This window comes from Ictidomys tridecemlineatus, unplaced genomic scaffold, assembly GCF_052094955.1.
Source record: "Ictidomys tridecemlineatus isolate mIctTri1 unplaced genomic scaffold, mIctTri1.hap1 Scaffold_92, whole genome shotgun sequence".
NCBI lineage: Eukaryota > Metazoa > Chordata > Mammalia > Rodentia > Sciuridae > Ictidomys > Ictidomys tridecemlineatus.
The window spans coordinates 593,118-607,497 of record NW_027526147.1 but is presented as its reverse complement, the minus strand read 5'-3'; the positions used below and the strand labels follow the sequence as shown (position 1 = coordinate 607,497).

Genomic DNA, 14,380 nt, shown 5'->3' with positions numbered 1-14,380 from the left:
CATCACAGCACTCTAACCACAGCCATAAGCAGCAAGGTATGTTTTACATCATTGAAGTTACAGTGCACGCCTAGCCTATATGGTTTCTATTCATTAATGTAACATTGGCACTGTAGTTTTGCATTTTATTATATTCACAATCATTCAACTGGCATCGAGAATTTATAATTTGCTTAAACATCCTATTGATGAGGAATCATGAGTTCCCCCTTTTTGGGGTTACTTAAATTAATTTTGATGTGAACACCTTTGAGCCTATAGTTTTCTCAGGATTTTGAATTTGATCCTTAGGGCATATTTTTTCCTCAGAAATAGCACAGTATTTGGGGATGCAAGCTCTTCACGTGTTTTTGTTTGTTGAGAGCAACTTTAGAGACATAAGTGTACTCAAACATGTCCTGAAGTATGCACATTTGGCTTTGCAAAGTTTCATTTCATACTCCTACTTCTTGTGAGAATGATTTATTGTCTGTTTTCTGCATTTGAATATGTGTTGTAGATATATGCATGTACAACTATGGCATATGGATCTCGCTATACAGTATGATTATAATGCACCCATTATGAAAGACCAAAGGTTGTATCTGTTTTGTTCACATATAACTTGAGCTTAAAACTTGAGCCAGTAGAAGGCACCCTCTAAATGGTTATAGAAAGAGGGAGAAAGTTGGGGAAGAAGGAAAGCACTCTCATCAGAGCAGCCGAGCCAAGGGCCAAGGCTGTGATGTGCGGGTACTGTTTGCTGTCAGGTCTTAGCACTTCTGGCTTAATAGTTTCAAAGTACTCCTGCTGTTTTCCAACAGGTGTATTGGTTTCATTGATTTTTGTTCTTTCCTGATGTTTTTCCCTTTGGTTCAGTTACATAAATATTGAGCCTCATTGCTCGTTAACTCTTGAAGTAATTAAACACTATCAATTTCCTTAGCAAAGACACTGAGCTTACCTGATGTCGTTCTAAGAACGTACTAGTTTCCTAATATGTGGAAGATTGTATGGAATTTCTTTATAAAGCAAGTCATGTATAACAGTTTGTGTTCTCTGCCTATGGTTGTGGGAACTTTATGGTTGTGTCTCCTGGAAAGGTGATCAAAACTGCCTGCTTTGTTTCAGACGATTGCTCTCCTCATTTACTTGACGGGAAGGTTAAATGATGAAGGACCATTTCTGATTCTTAGTCCTCTGTCTGTTTTGGACAACTGGAAAGAAGAAATGGAAAGGTACAGAGTAGATGTAGCTGAACTTGTATTGTTTATGTTAAGATATTTTTCTAGATGATGGATAGAAGATCATAAAGCAAAATCTTGTCATATTCAATGATTTTATTCCAGAAAGGTTGAACTGAAACAGTGTAGGCAAGACACAAGATCTGATAGGGGAGGATCCAGTGGGTGTTACCCTTCTACAATTTAAAGGCTAGTACTTATTCTCAGTAAATTTTGCTGATGTAAAGGAGAAACTGTCCTTCTCACAGTAACATAGGAAGTAACTAAAGTGAGAAACATCATTGCATTTTTAGTTAGCACAAGACCCTCTTAGACTTGATCCTTCTCCCTGCTTAACACAGACCTTATCCTGGGGTTTAACCATTATTCTAGGTACAGTTCTGTGACCAGCACCTAATGAATGGCGTCTGCACACTGCAGTCCGTCCATGACATGCACACACCATCTCATGGCTGTGGCATTTGGGTTCATCTGATTCTTTCCTTGGATTTAGATTTGCTCCAGGTCTTTCTTGTGTAACATATGCAGGGGACGAGGAGGAAAGAGCCCATCTTCAGCAAGACCTAAAACAGAAGTCACGTTTTCATGTGCTGCTGACTACTGATGAAGTATTCATTCGTTTCTCCTAACCTGGGACCTTAGAAGTTGTAGAACCCACTGAATTATATTGACTTTTTTTTTTTGAGAGCACACATTTTTCTATGAGGACATCCACCTTCATCACATTGTCAAAGAGGGACTATGACCAAACGAAGTGCAGGATCACTGTGCTTCAAGGTAGCTAGACATATTTCCCTCTCTACTGGTGGATTAAGTGGAAAGCTTCCCAGAAAGTGGCACTTTAGCCCTCTTTGTTGATGAACAGGAGGAGTCAGGTAGCAGGGCAGAGGGTTTCATGTACAGAGGCATCATGTCTGATAACCGGGGGATAGGAATGCAGTATGCCTAGTTTCAGTCTTGTTTTAAATCCTTATCTAAGTAAGTCCTCCCCCCAGCTCTTCTTGGCTACTTAATATCCAACTTGTCTTGTTTTGAAGTCTCTACTTAACCATAACTTGTATCTGTTTGTGTGATAGTGCTACTTAGAAATTGTGCTTAGTTTTTAACTTAGTAAACAAGTTAAAGGCTTAGATCCTGTGGTTTAAGAGTTAACAAGAAATAATCAGAATTTATCAATACCAGTCTTTATTTTTTTAATTCTAACTTTTTTTTTTATTTTGGTACCAAGGAATGAACCTAAGGGTACTTAACCACTGAGCCAATCCTCAGCCCTTTTTGTTTTTGAAGACAAAGTCTCAGTAAGTTGCTAAGGCTGGCTTTGAGCCTGCCACCTTCCTGCCTGAGTCTACAGAAGCTGCTGGGATTCAGGTGTGGGCCACCATGCCCAGCAATACCAGTCTTTTTAATGTGTCTTCCTTAATTTTTCAGATTTGCTTGAAAGATGCACCGTTTCTAAAATCGTGAGTATACTGTACCTTGTCAGAAACTGTGCTGAATGTGTGGAAGTCTTGTCTTTTCTTACATTTTTTTGATACTTGGCCTCTTTCCTGATATGTCTGGTCTGTCTTTGGGTCCTGTGGATGTATAGGCAGGCATGGTGGGAATTCTATGATCTAACCTCTACTCATTAGTTCTGTGTTATTGGGATGGTTTCTTAATTTCCATCAACTTCAGTGTCCTCATCTGTAAACTGGGGGTAGTTACCTTTTTTACTTTGGATGACTGTTGTGACAACTGAGATTAAATCTACATGGTTGATGTTTAGCAGATTACTAGAGATTTTTATTACTAGCAGATTTTTATCATTTTTTGGTTTTATTTTGGTACTGGGGATTGAACCCAGGAGTACTCTACCACTGAGCAACATCTCCAGTCCTTTTTATTTATTAATTTTTTAAATTTTGAGACAGGGTCTTTCTGAGTTGCCAAGGAAGGCCTTGAATTTGTAATCCTCATGCGTCAGCTCCCAGAGTCTCCAGGATTACAGGTGGGCCACTGCATCCAGCCTGGAAACTGGATTCTTTACACTGTAACTTGCACAGACACGTTCTCAGGACTGCTGCTTGAGATTTCACTGTAGTATAGGAGCCTTTTCCTGGCAATTACCAAGCAGCAGTCAGTGCTGTAGAACTGACTATTTGGAAAAGAAGCTTGAAGTATACTTGTAATTTGTCCATTTAACTATGTCTTGTTACTGGGGATTGAACTCAGGGGCATTTACCACTGAGCTGCATGCCCAGCCCTTTTCATTGTTTATTTTGAGATAGTCTCACTAAGTCGTTAGGACGGGACTCAAATTTGCAATCCTCCAGCATCCCAAGTAGTTGTCATTGTAGGTGTGCCCCGTTGTACCCTGTGTGCATCTTTCATACTCAGAAGGTTTTGTTCTCAAAGGGCCTTATCAATATTTTAAATATTTTTTCCTCATCCAGATTGTTGTGAATGAGTTTCTGTTTTACTCTTACTTTGATGACTGGGCCCAAGATTTTATGATTCCCTCCGGTATTTTGTTTTACTTAATTTACATTTAAATGAGCATATGATGTGTTCCCTCTTTTTCTTTCTTTTTACTTTATTTCATTTTATGTCGTGTCACGTTATTTCATGTCATTTCATTTTATGGTTCTGGGCATTGAGCTGAGAGCCTCCCAACTGCTCTTCCACTCAGTCCTTCCCCCAGCTCTTCTTGGCTACTTAATATCCAACTTGTCTTGTTTTGAAGTCTCTCCATGGAAAGGGAGAGTTACTGGTAATAACCAGGAAAGTAAATTATAGAGCTGCCCCATGGTCTGTACAATAGAGGGATGAGGAGTACAAAGATATCCATGAAACATGGTACTATCTGGCAGGTCTCAGAAGGTAATAAGATTGGGACATAAATGTTCTTGGGTACTTTATGTAAATTGTCCCATTTTGGTTTCATGAAAATCCTAGTAGGCAGAGATTATTATTCATTTTACAAATGAGGAAATTAAGAGATTAAGAATCCAAGTAAGGCAGAGCAGACATTCAAACCCAGCACTTGGTGCTTTGGGCCTCTTTTTTTTAATGTTTATTTTTTTAGTTGTAGTTGGACACAATACCTTTATTTTATTTATTTAGTTTTATGTAGTGCTGAGGATCAAAACGAGGGCCTCGCACATGCTAGGCAAGTGCTCTACTGATGAGCCACAGCCCCAGGCCCTGGACCGTGTTTTTAAGAGAGTGTCTCTAAGTAGGTAGAAGCATTGAAATGTCACCTTATTCAGTAGAAACACATTTTTACATTTCAGTCTGTTCTGAATGCATTTCTGGGTGGATTTAAGAGCCTTAGTAATAAAGAGACATTTATAATATTGACTCATATCAAGAATCCCAACAACATAGTTGTTTCTTTTAGTATGTTTGTTAATGTTATATTTCTCCATTGCTATATTTTACATTCTGAAAATAGGCAATGTGATAAAATCTGCACTCAAGAGGTTTATGAAGGCCATTTAAAGTTGTATGTTATCGCCATTAAATATTGAAATCTTTTGGACAACAGACAGTAGACTTGTAAAATCTTGGATCGAGAAGATCAGGAGTTCCCTTGTTGGACTCTCCATTCTTGTGTTGGAATTCCCTCTACTTTCGTTTCCGGGAAACAATCTTTAATTTCCTTTGATGAGTGATTCAATCCACTTTCACTCATTGAACCAAAATCCACTTCACTTAGCCTTTTGCGTTAAATAAGCATTTTTAGATGTTTGTGTATATACATATCTGTGTCTAGTCCTTCCAAAGGAATAAAACCTAGTCTGTTTTGAGTGGAACTATACTATGAACGCTCACCACCTATGTCATAACTACTATCCAACCTCATGGGGACCCTGTCTCCTTATAATCCTAAATATATCCCCTGCTTATTCTGCCCAGTTCTCTCCTTGGACTTCCTGCCCTCTCTTTGGATCCCCAGTTCAGTCTTCTCCTACTCCACTCTCATTAGCTGAGTGTCTATCTCTGGCTCTCTTCCTCTCAATTTTCTCATTTTTTCTTCCTCTGAGGAGGAAGGCTTCCTTTTTTTGTTGTTGTTTTTCTGCAAATATTTATTGAATCATGGTCCAGATGAGGCCATAGGGATAGAGAAGATTAAGACATTGACCTTGACTTTCAGGGGTGTGTAGTCTTGTAGCAGATGCAGACAAACAGAAACAAAGGCAAAAGGGTGGCATGTGCTCACCAGTAGGTAGAGTGCCAGTGTATTTATTAACCTGCCCACCGCCTATACTGTGAGCCTCTGTGATCAGATTTCCCACATTTAATTCCTTCCCTCCAAAATTCCTCTTACAGTGCTTGTGGGACACAAGAACTGTGTAAACATATTTATTAAATGGTTTAAATAAGAGGGAAAAATGGGAGATGCTTAAAAAAGAGTTGAGTAAAAGTGAGGAAGAAGATGATATTATTAACAGCTAGTACTTATTGAGATTTACTGCTATAGTTTGGATCCTATATATCTCGCAAAGGCTCATATGTTAAAGTCTTGGTCCCCAGCATGAAACTGGTGAGAGTGTGTGGAACCTTTGAAAGGTGAGCCCTCATGGGATGTCTTCTGGTCATTCATTGAGGATGTGTCCTTGTAATGGGTAGCAGGGATCCAGCCTCTTCTTTGCTCTCTCTGTCCCAGCCTTGAGATAGCTGGCTTGCTCTGCCATGCCCTTCTGCCATGGTGTGCTTAACAGCAAGGGGTCCAGCTGATGGTGGACTGACCCTCCAAAATTGTGAGCCAGAGTAAAACTTTTTACTTTATAAACTCATTATCTCAGCTACTTGTCACAGTAGCAGAAAGCTGACCAACACATTCATTATGGGTTAATTATCTTTCTTTGTATTAGTTTTTTTATTTATGTATGACAGCGGAATGCATTGCAATACATATCACATATATAGAGCACGTTGTTTTCATATCTCTGGTTTTATACACAGTATATTCACACCATTCATGTCTTCATACATGTACTTAGGATAATAGTGTCCATCACATTCTATCATCACTTCTAAACCCATGCCCCCTCCCTTCCCCTCCCACCCCTCTGCCCTATCTAGAGTTTGTCTGTTCCTCCAATGCTCTCCCTCCCTACCCCACTAAGAATCAGCCTCCTTATATCAAAGAAAACATTCAGCATTTGGATTTTTGGGATTGGTTAACTTCACTTAGCATTATTCTCCAACTCCATCCATTTACCTGCAAATGCCATGATTTTATTCTTTTATTGCTGAGTAATATTTCATTGTGTATGTTTGCCACAGTTTTCAATCCATTCATCTACTGAAGGGCATCTAGGTTGGCTCCACAGTTTAGCTATTGTGAATTGTGCTGCTATAAACATTGATGTGGCTGTGTTCCTGTAGTATGCTGTTTTTAAGTCCTTTGAGTATAGACCGAGGTGTGGGATAGCTGGGTCAGATGGTAGTTCCATTCCCAGCTTTCCAAGGAATCTCCATACTGCTTTCCATATTGGCTACACCAATTGCAGTCCCACCAGCAGTGTATTTTCTCCCACATCCTCGCCAACACTTATTGTTGTTTGTGTCCATAATAGCTGCCATTCTGATTGGAGTGAGATGAAATCTTAAGAGTACTTTTGATTTTTATGTCTCTAATTGCTAGCGTTGATGAACATTTTTTTTTCATATATTTGTTGACTGATTGTATATCATCTTCTGAGAAGTGTCTGTTCAGGTCCTTGGCCCATTTATTGATAGGGTTGGTTGGTTGGTTGGTTGGTTATTTATTTATCTATCTATCTATCTATCTATCTATTTATTTATTTATTTTAGTGTTTAGCTTTTTGAGTTCTTTATATACCCTAAAGATGAGTGCTCTGTCTGATATATGAGGGGTAAAGATTTGCTCCCAAGATGTACACTCTCACAAATTGTTTCTTTTGCTGAGAAGAAACTTTTTAGTTTGAATCTGTCCCATTTATTGATTCTTGATTTTAATTCTGGCACCAAAGGAGTCTTATTAAGGAAGTTGGGGGATAATCCCACATGATGGAGATCAGGGCCTACTTTTTCTTCTATTAGATGCAGGGTCTCTGGTTTTATTCCCAGGTCCTTGATCCATTTTGACTCGAGTTTTGTGCATGGTGAGAGATAGGGGTTTAATTTCATTTTGCACGTGGATTTTCAGTTTTACCAGCACCATTTGTTGAAGAGTTTATCTTTTCTCCAGTGTGTGTTTTTGGTACCTTTGTCTAATATAAGATAATTGCAATTTTGTGGGTTAGTCTCTGTGCCCTCTATTCTGTACCATTGGTCTACCAGTCTGTTTTGGTGCCAATACCATGCTGTTTTTGTTACTATTGCTCTGTAGTATGGTTTAAGGTCTGGTATAGTGATGCCCCCTGCTTCACTCTTCCTGCTAAGGATTGCTTTAGCTATTCTGGGTCTCTTATCTTAGCAGATGAATTTCATGATTGCTTTTTCAGTTTTTATGAGGAATGCCATTGGGATTTTGATTGGAATTGCATTAAATCTGTAAACTGCTTTTGGTGGTATGGTCATTTTGATAAAACATTAATTCTGCCTAACCTAGAGCGAGGTAGATCTTTCCATCTTCTAAGGCCTTCTTTGATTTCTTTCTTTAGGGTTCTATAATTTTCCTTATACAGATCTTTTACCTCTTTCCTTAAGTGGATTCCCAAGTTTTTTGTGTGTGTTCTGGGGTTTTTGTTTTGTTTTTGGTTTTGTTTTTGTTTTATTTTTATTGTTGTTGTTTTGAGGTTATTGTGAACGAGATAGTTTTTCTCATTTCTTTCCAGAGGCTTTGACACTGATATACAGAAATGCTTTTGACTTATGATGTTGATTTTATATCCTGCTACATTCATTTATTTACTAGTTCTAGAAGTTATCTGGTGGAACTTTTAGGGTCTTCTAGGTGTAGAATCGTATCATCATCAAATAATGCCAATTTGAGTTCTTTTCCTATATGTATCCCTTTGATTTCTTTCGTCTAATTGTTGTGGCCAGTGTTTCATGTACTGTGTTAAGTAGAAGTGGTAAAAGAGGGCATCCCTGTCTTGTTCCAGTTTTTAGAGGGAATGCCTTCAATTTTTCTTCATTTAGAATGATGTTGGCCTGGGGCTTAGCGTAGAGAGTCTTTATGATGTTGAGATATGTTCCTGTTATCTTTAGTTTTTCTAGTGTTTTGAACATGAAGGAGTGCTGTATTTTGTCATATGCTTTTTCTGCATCTATTGAGATGATTACATGATTCTTATCTTTAATTCTATTGATGTGATGACTTACATTTATTGATTTCTGTTGAACCAACCTTGCATCCCTGGGATGAATCCCACTTGATCATGGTGCACAATCTTTTTGATGTTTTTCTATTCCATTTGCCAGAACTTTATGAGAATTTTTGTATCTTGTTCATTAGAGATACTGGTCTGAAGTTTTCTTTTTTTGATATGTCTTTGCCTGGTTTTGGAATCAGGGTGATATTGGCCTCATAAAATGAGTTTGGAAGTGCTCCCTCTTTTTCTATTTCCTGAAATTAATTAAGAGTATTGGTATTAGTTCTTCTTTAAAGGTCTTGTAGAACTCGGCTGTGTATCCATCCAGTCCTTGGCTTTTCTTGGTTGGTAGACTTCTGATAGTATCTTCTATTCCGTCATTTGAATTTTTTTTAAGAGAGAAAGAAAGAAAGAGAATTTTAATATTTATTTTTTAGTTCTCGGCGGACACAACATCTTTGTATGTGGTGCTGAGGATCGAACCCAGGCCGCATGCAAGCCAGGCGAGCGTGCTACCACTTGAGCTGCATCCCCAGCCCATCGTCATTTGAAATTGATCTGTTTAAATTGTGTATTTCATCCTGATTGAATTTAGGCAAATCATATGACTCTAGAAATTTGTCAATGCCTTTGAGGTTTTCTATTTTATTGGAGTACAAGTTTTCAACATCATTTCTGATTATCTTCCTGTTTGTCTGTAGTGTCTGTCGTGGTTTTGGAAGGAAGGCTTCCTTTTTATAGGCCAGCCTTTACACAGACGTTTGTTTTAATTTTTCAGGTATTGTCCTTCCTTACCCACTTTTTTGTTTGACACACTTAGTTTTACAAGTGCAAAAATAATGCAGTGGGATTCCATAATGTTTACCAATAAAATTAAAAACTTAAAAGTCTTATAACGCCCACTTTATTATCTTTTGCATGATTTTCACATTTTTAAAAGGATATTCAATATTTATACCTTTTTCATTATTGTATTTTGCAGCTACCATTTATCATTTTATCACCTATTATTAGATAGTTTATTTTCATTTTTTGTTATTTTAAGTTAATGCATCTAGAATATCATCCAATCTTTTTCCATATTTTGGATTTTTTAAACAGCTTTCCACCAGTAGCATCTGTTAAAAATATGATTCTAGTACTGAAACTTCTTGAGAAATTGCTCTCGTGACATACCATACCATAAACTTGCTGTGGCAGCAGCCCCCAGTGACCTCCACGTTAACAAGTCCAGTGGCTGCATCATCCTGGACATCTCCGTGATCCTGTTCACCACTCTCCCATTTTAAAGTCCTACTCCTTTAGCTGCTGTGACATCACTGTCTCCTGATTTTTCTTATGGGTTTGAATCTCTGCTCTGCTCTTATGATCTTTACCTAGTTACCTAGCCTTTCAGAGTTTTAGTGTCCTTGTTGGCACGATTATGGTTACTTGTCTTATTCCTTGGATTAAATTACACACAAAGCCACAAGCACAATGTCTGTTACAGAGTACAATATGATAAATGTATCCTTCCATTTCTGTCTCTGGCTCCTTACTTTCTGCATAGAGCTCTCTCATATGAGGGGAAAACAAAGCACATGGTAACCTTTCCAGATAGGAAGGTCATGATGCCAGGTATGCTTCTATCAGAGTGGGCTGTTAGTTTTTCTAACAAGTCATAATTGTATAGTAAGATGTGATTGTGAAATATATTTGAGCTACATGAAGCTGAAAGTTTGGATTTTCTCTCACAGCTTCTCCTAGAGTGTTCTTGTTGTGGATGAAGCCCACAGATTGAAAAGCCAAAGCTCTCTGCTGCATAAGACACTCTCAGAGGTAAACTCAAAGGATAGTCTTAGTTTTTACACACACCCCTTCCTTTTTTAATAGACTTTATTTTTTAGAGCAAGTTAGGATTACAACAAAATTGAATAGAAGGTAGAGAGTTCCCATATATCCCCTGCCCCTTTACAAGCCTAGCTTCCCCCATCTCAGCCTCTCCCTGAAGAGAGATGTTAAAACTAATGAAACTACATTGGCACCGCAGTGTCACCAGAGTCCGTAATGCTGGATTCACTCGCTGTTGCATGTCCTGTGAGTTTGAACAAACAGGTGATGGCATGTTTCCACCCTATAGTATCATGCAGAGCAGTTTCCTGGCTCAGAAATCCTATACCCATCTGTTCACCGTTCCTTCTCCCCTCTAACTCCCCTTTAAAACCACTTAGTTTAGTCTATACAGAGCCAACTAAATTGAAACTTTATTATTATTATTCTAATTTGTAATATATGATAGCAGAATGCATTACAATTCACATTACCCATATAGAGCACAATTGTTTATATCTCTGGTTGTACACAAGTAGAGTCACACCATTCGTGTCTTCATACATGTACTTCGGATAATGATGTCCATCTCATAAATTAAAACTTCTGTATTAAGACTTCTGCAGAGCTAAATAAACCTATTTTGGAGGGCAGTGACAAAAGTAGTATATAATATGGCTAATTACTATTCCTTTCTCTTTTATATAGAAGATAACATTTACTAAAATCTAGTTATCAAATGAGTCAGACCCTACCCCAATAAAATGCATTGTATTTTTGGAGATGTTTCAACTCTCTTTTGAGTGCTTTTAATTTTTCTCTCTCTCTTTTTTTTTTTTTTACAAATAAAGATCTTATACTCCTGTCTGCAGTTGTAGATGCATTGGATATACCTTATGCCTCCCCCAATTTACCTATTTAGAAACTTACCTTTCACGTGGAGTCATGAAGAGACCAATTTCTTACAACATATTGCCTTCAGTCTCTCGTCTGTTGTATTTTTAGTATGATACACTTGATTGCATTCCCTTCTCTTGATCTCTTGTATCATTCAGCAAAGTAGATGAGAAAGATCATTGTGGCCTGGAGCTGCCCTTGTTTCTGAGAAGCCAATGAAATGTGAAGTACCTTGTTGACTTGAAAATTTGCTCATTCATGAGACCACACTTGTTAATTTCTGAGATAATCAAAATTTGGTCCTCATCCTATAATAAATCACTTAAATTTAGAGGTCATTTAGAAGAAAATCTTAGACCTGGATTATGTATTTTAATATTTATTGGCCTAAAAGTTGCAGTGTTTAGAGTTTTTACTGAAGATATCATCATTTTTATTAGTTTCAAATATTGTTATTTCCTGCCTGGTAGGGCATCCTCTATCTCTGCTGTCCTCTTTGCCTTTTTTTAGGGACCCTTGATTACATGTCCTTCCCAAGAGTTTGTACTCTATATTTAAAATAATACACATGCATAGGATGTGACTTTTCCACATTACTTAATTCTGCTGGTGTAAGTTCTTGTTAATGTCAGCTCAGAGGTTGACCTTGCTTGGCCTGATATCTGTTGTTACTGTTTTTCTTCCTTCATTAGTCTCTTATCCTCCGTGTTCCTGTCTGTTTCTCAATGTTTTTCCTTTTTCTCTTGGAAATGCTGGGGTTTGACCCAGGGCTTCATGCATGCTAGGCAAGCGTTCTGCTGGTGACCCACATTCCCAGCCCTGTTTCTCAAAAATTTACAAAATCCCTTTTTATATTGGACTGTCCATGGCTTACTATCCAGAAACATCTAGAAATCTTGATATCTTGACTCTGATATATTGCAAAGTTTATGAACAGACATTGTGTCAGTGTAAATCTTGCTGTTTGCTTGTAGCAGAGAGGCCTGATGCTATAAATAACTTTGGCTTCTTAAACTCTTTGAATGAATGTGTTTACTCAGATACTCCCATTAATTCCCCCATGTAGGTCATAACATAGTTTGACTCCTCACATAGATTGCATTTAGTAACCCTAGTGAATACTCATGTAATACTCAAGAGTTTACAACTCGATGTCACATGCTTACAAGAGTGTCTTCTTACAGATTATTATCCCCTCCTTATGGTCGAAACTGGAGAGGTATTATTTCTCAATTAAATAGAGTGTACAACTTGAACCTGAGCCTTCTGATTTCATTTGCCTTGGTTCATTGTGTTATATCATGTCCCTCTGTGTTCAAATAAATGTTGTGATGGGTCACTTGGTTTTGCTTACCAGTGGTAGAGATTTTTAATTGTGTTAATTTACATATTCTAGTTCTCGGTGGTCTTCAGTCTCCTGTTGACTGGAACTCCTATCCAGAACAGCCTCCAAGAGCTCTACTCTCTCCTCAGTTTTGTGGAACCTGACCTGTTTTCCAAGGAACAGATGGAGGATTTTGTTGAACGTTACTGGGATATTGAAAAAGAGTCCAAATCAGGTTAATTCCCATTTAGCAAATTATCCCCAAGAGATCTTGACACAGAAACTTCCCTAATGCATAAGAGTTGTAGATTGAAAAGGAAGAGAATCAATAACTGGAGAATGCCTTCCAGGGAGAAAAACCACCACAGATATAAGGCAGATGATGGTCCCTCATGTGGTATCCACTTGTTTGCTATCCATGGCTCTTACTTGTTTGTTACATGATTCTGCAGTGGGGCTTATTGGTTCACTTTTGGAAAAAGTAGAAAGTACCCACTGATATGTGTGCTTTTTAAAAAACCAACTTCTAATTTTTTTTCATTTTTTTTCTCTTTGTGGTATGGAGATTGAACCCAGGGGTGCTCTACCACAGGGATACATTCCCAGTCCTTCTGTAAAAAAATGGAGACAGGGTCTTGCTCAGTTTCATAGGCTGGCCTTCAGCTTACCATCCTCATGCCTCAAGTTCATGTTACCATGCTGCTTCAACTTGTAATTTATAAAAATTATAGACTTTGTTAACTTTCCATGCCACTTGCCAGTGGAGAAAAGTAAGTGCATGCTATAGACCCAGACTACTGTTAAGAATTCTACAACACTGCTGTTTTCTTTTAACCAGAAGTTCGAGATGATTGGGATGTGGAAGGGAAAAGGGAAGCCTTCATTCGTATAACCGTAGCTTTTTCTTATACCTTTGCCACTCTGCCTTGTGGAACATTCCCATAATATCTGAATACCCTAGGATGATTGTCCAAAACAGATGGCAGGGGGCCTCCCAATGATTATGTGTGTGCTGGTTAAATATGAGTTGCAGAGGGTTCTTAGAGCAAAAATTCCCAAACCACAGGGTAAAGATGACTAGCAAACCTGCTCTGATTGATTACTCCCATGTTTAGAGTTGTCAGATATGGGACATCTAATTACAAATGACAAGGGACACACTGGTACTGAAGAGCTATGAATTGTTTATCTGAATTTCACATTTAACAGGTTGCTTGTATTTTTGTTTTCTGTTTCTGGTTTTCCTACATGATGTATACTTCCAACTTAGTGTAGCTTTTGAAGTCTAAGATGCCTGTAAAAGAACAAGGGATTAGAAGTTTTTAAAAATCCACTTTTAATGCTCGCCATTTTCACATTCACTTGTGTGTCCATGGATAAGTGGTCTGATTTCTCTGAGCCTCACTTAACTGTCATAAACATGGAGACAGTATTGCTCACCCTGCATTTCTACGCTGTATGCTGATCAGTGAGATGGAATGAAGAATACCCTGGAAAACAGTGTCTTGAAAATGAGATTATTCCTAAGAAGAATCCAGTTCTTTGAGTGTTGTAGTTTGGGTATTAAAAGCCAGTAACAAGTCCAGAAGGAATAGGAAGAAACCAGGATAGGGAGAAATGATTGGTCCTCTAATTATGGTGGTTCAGCTTATAATTTTTTGACTTTACCACTTTACAAAAGCAGCAACATTCAATAGAAACTGTACTTTGAATTTCAAATTTTTATTGGTGTACCTATTTGTACCTATGTTTGAGGTACATATTTATACCTGTTGATGTTTTGCATAGTGATCACTTAGGTCATTAGCATATCATATAGCAAAACCTTTATCATTTCTTTATGTTGAATATATTCAAAA

At 37.9% G+C, this 14,380-nt stretch overlaps 1 pseudogene across 1 annotated transcript in view; it reads left to right on the top strand.

The window, feature by feature from the left end:
- Window positions 1-14,380, top strand: part of LOC144374869 (transport and Golgi organization protein 1 homolog) — a 122,890-nt pseudogene that overhangs the window by 17,314 nt on the left and 91,196 nt on the right. The window contains exons 10-14 of the transcript XR_013434136.1: window positions 1,111-1,217; window positions 1,717-1,831; window positions 2,652-2,683; window positions 10,228-10,309; window positions 12,594-12,756. The product of XR_013434136.1 is annotated as a transport and Golgi organization protein 1 homolog (transcript). The remainder of the gene's footprint in view (window positions 1-1,110; window positions 1,218-1,716; window positions 1,832-2,651; window positions 2,684-10,227; window positions 10,310-12,593; window positions 12,757-14,380) is intronic.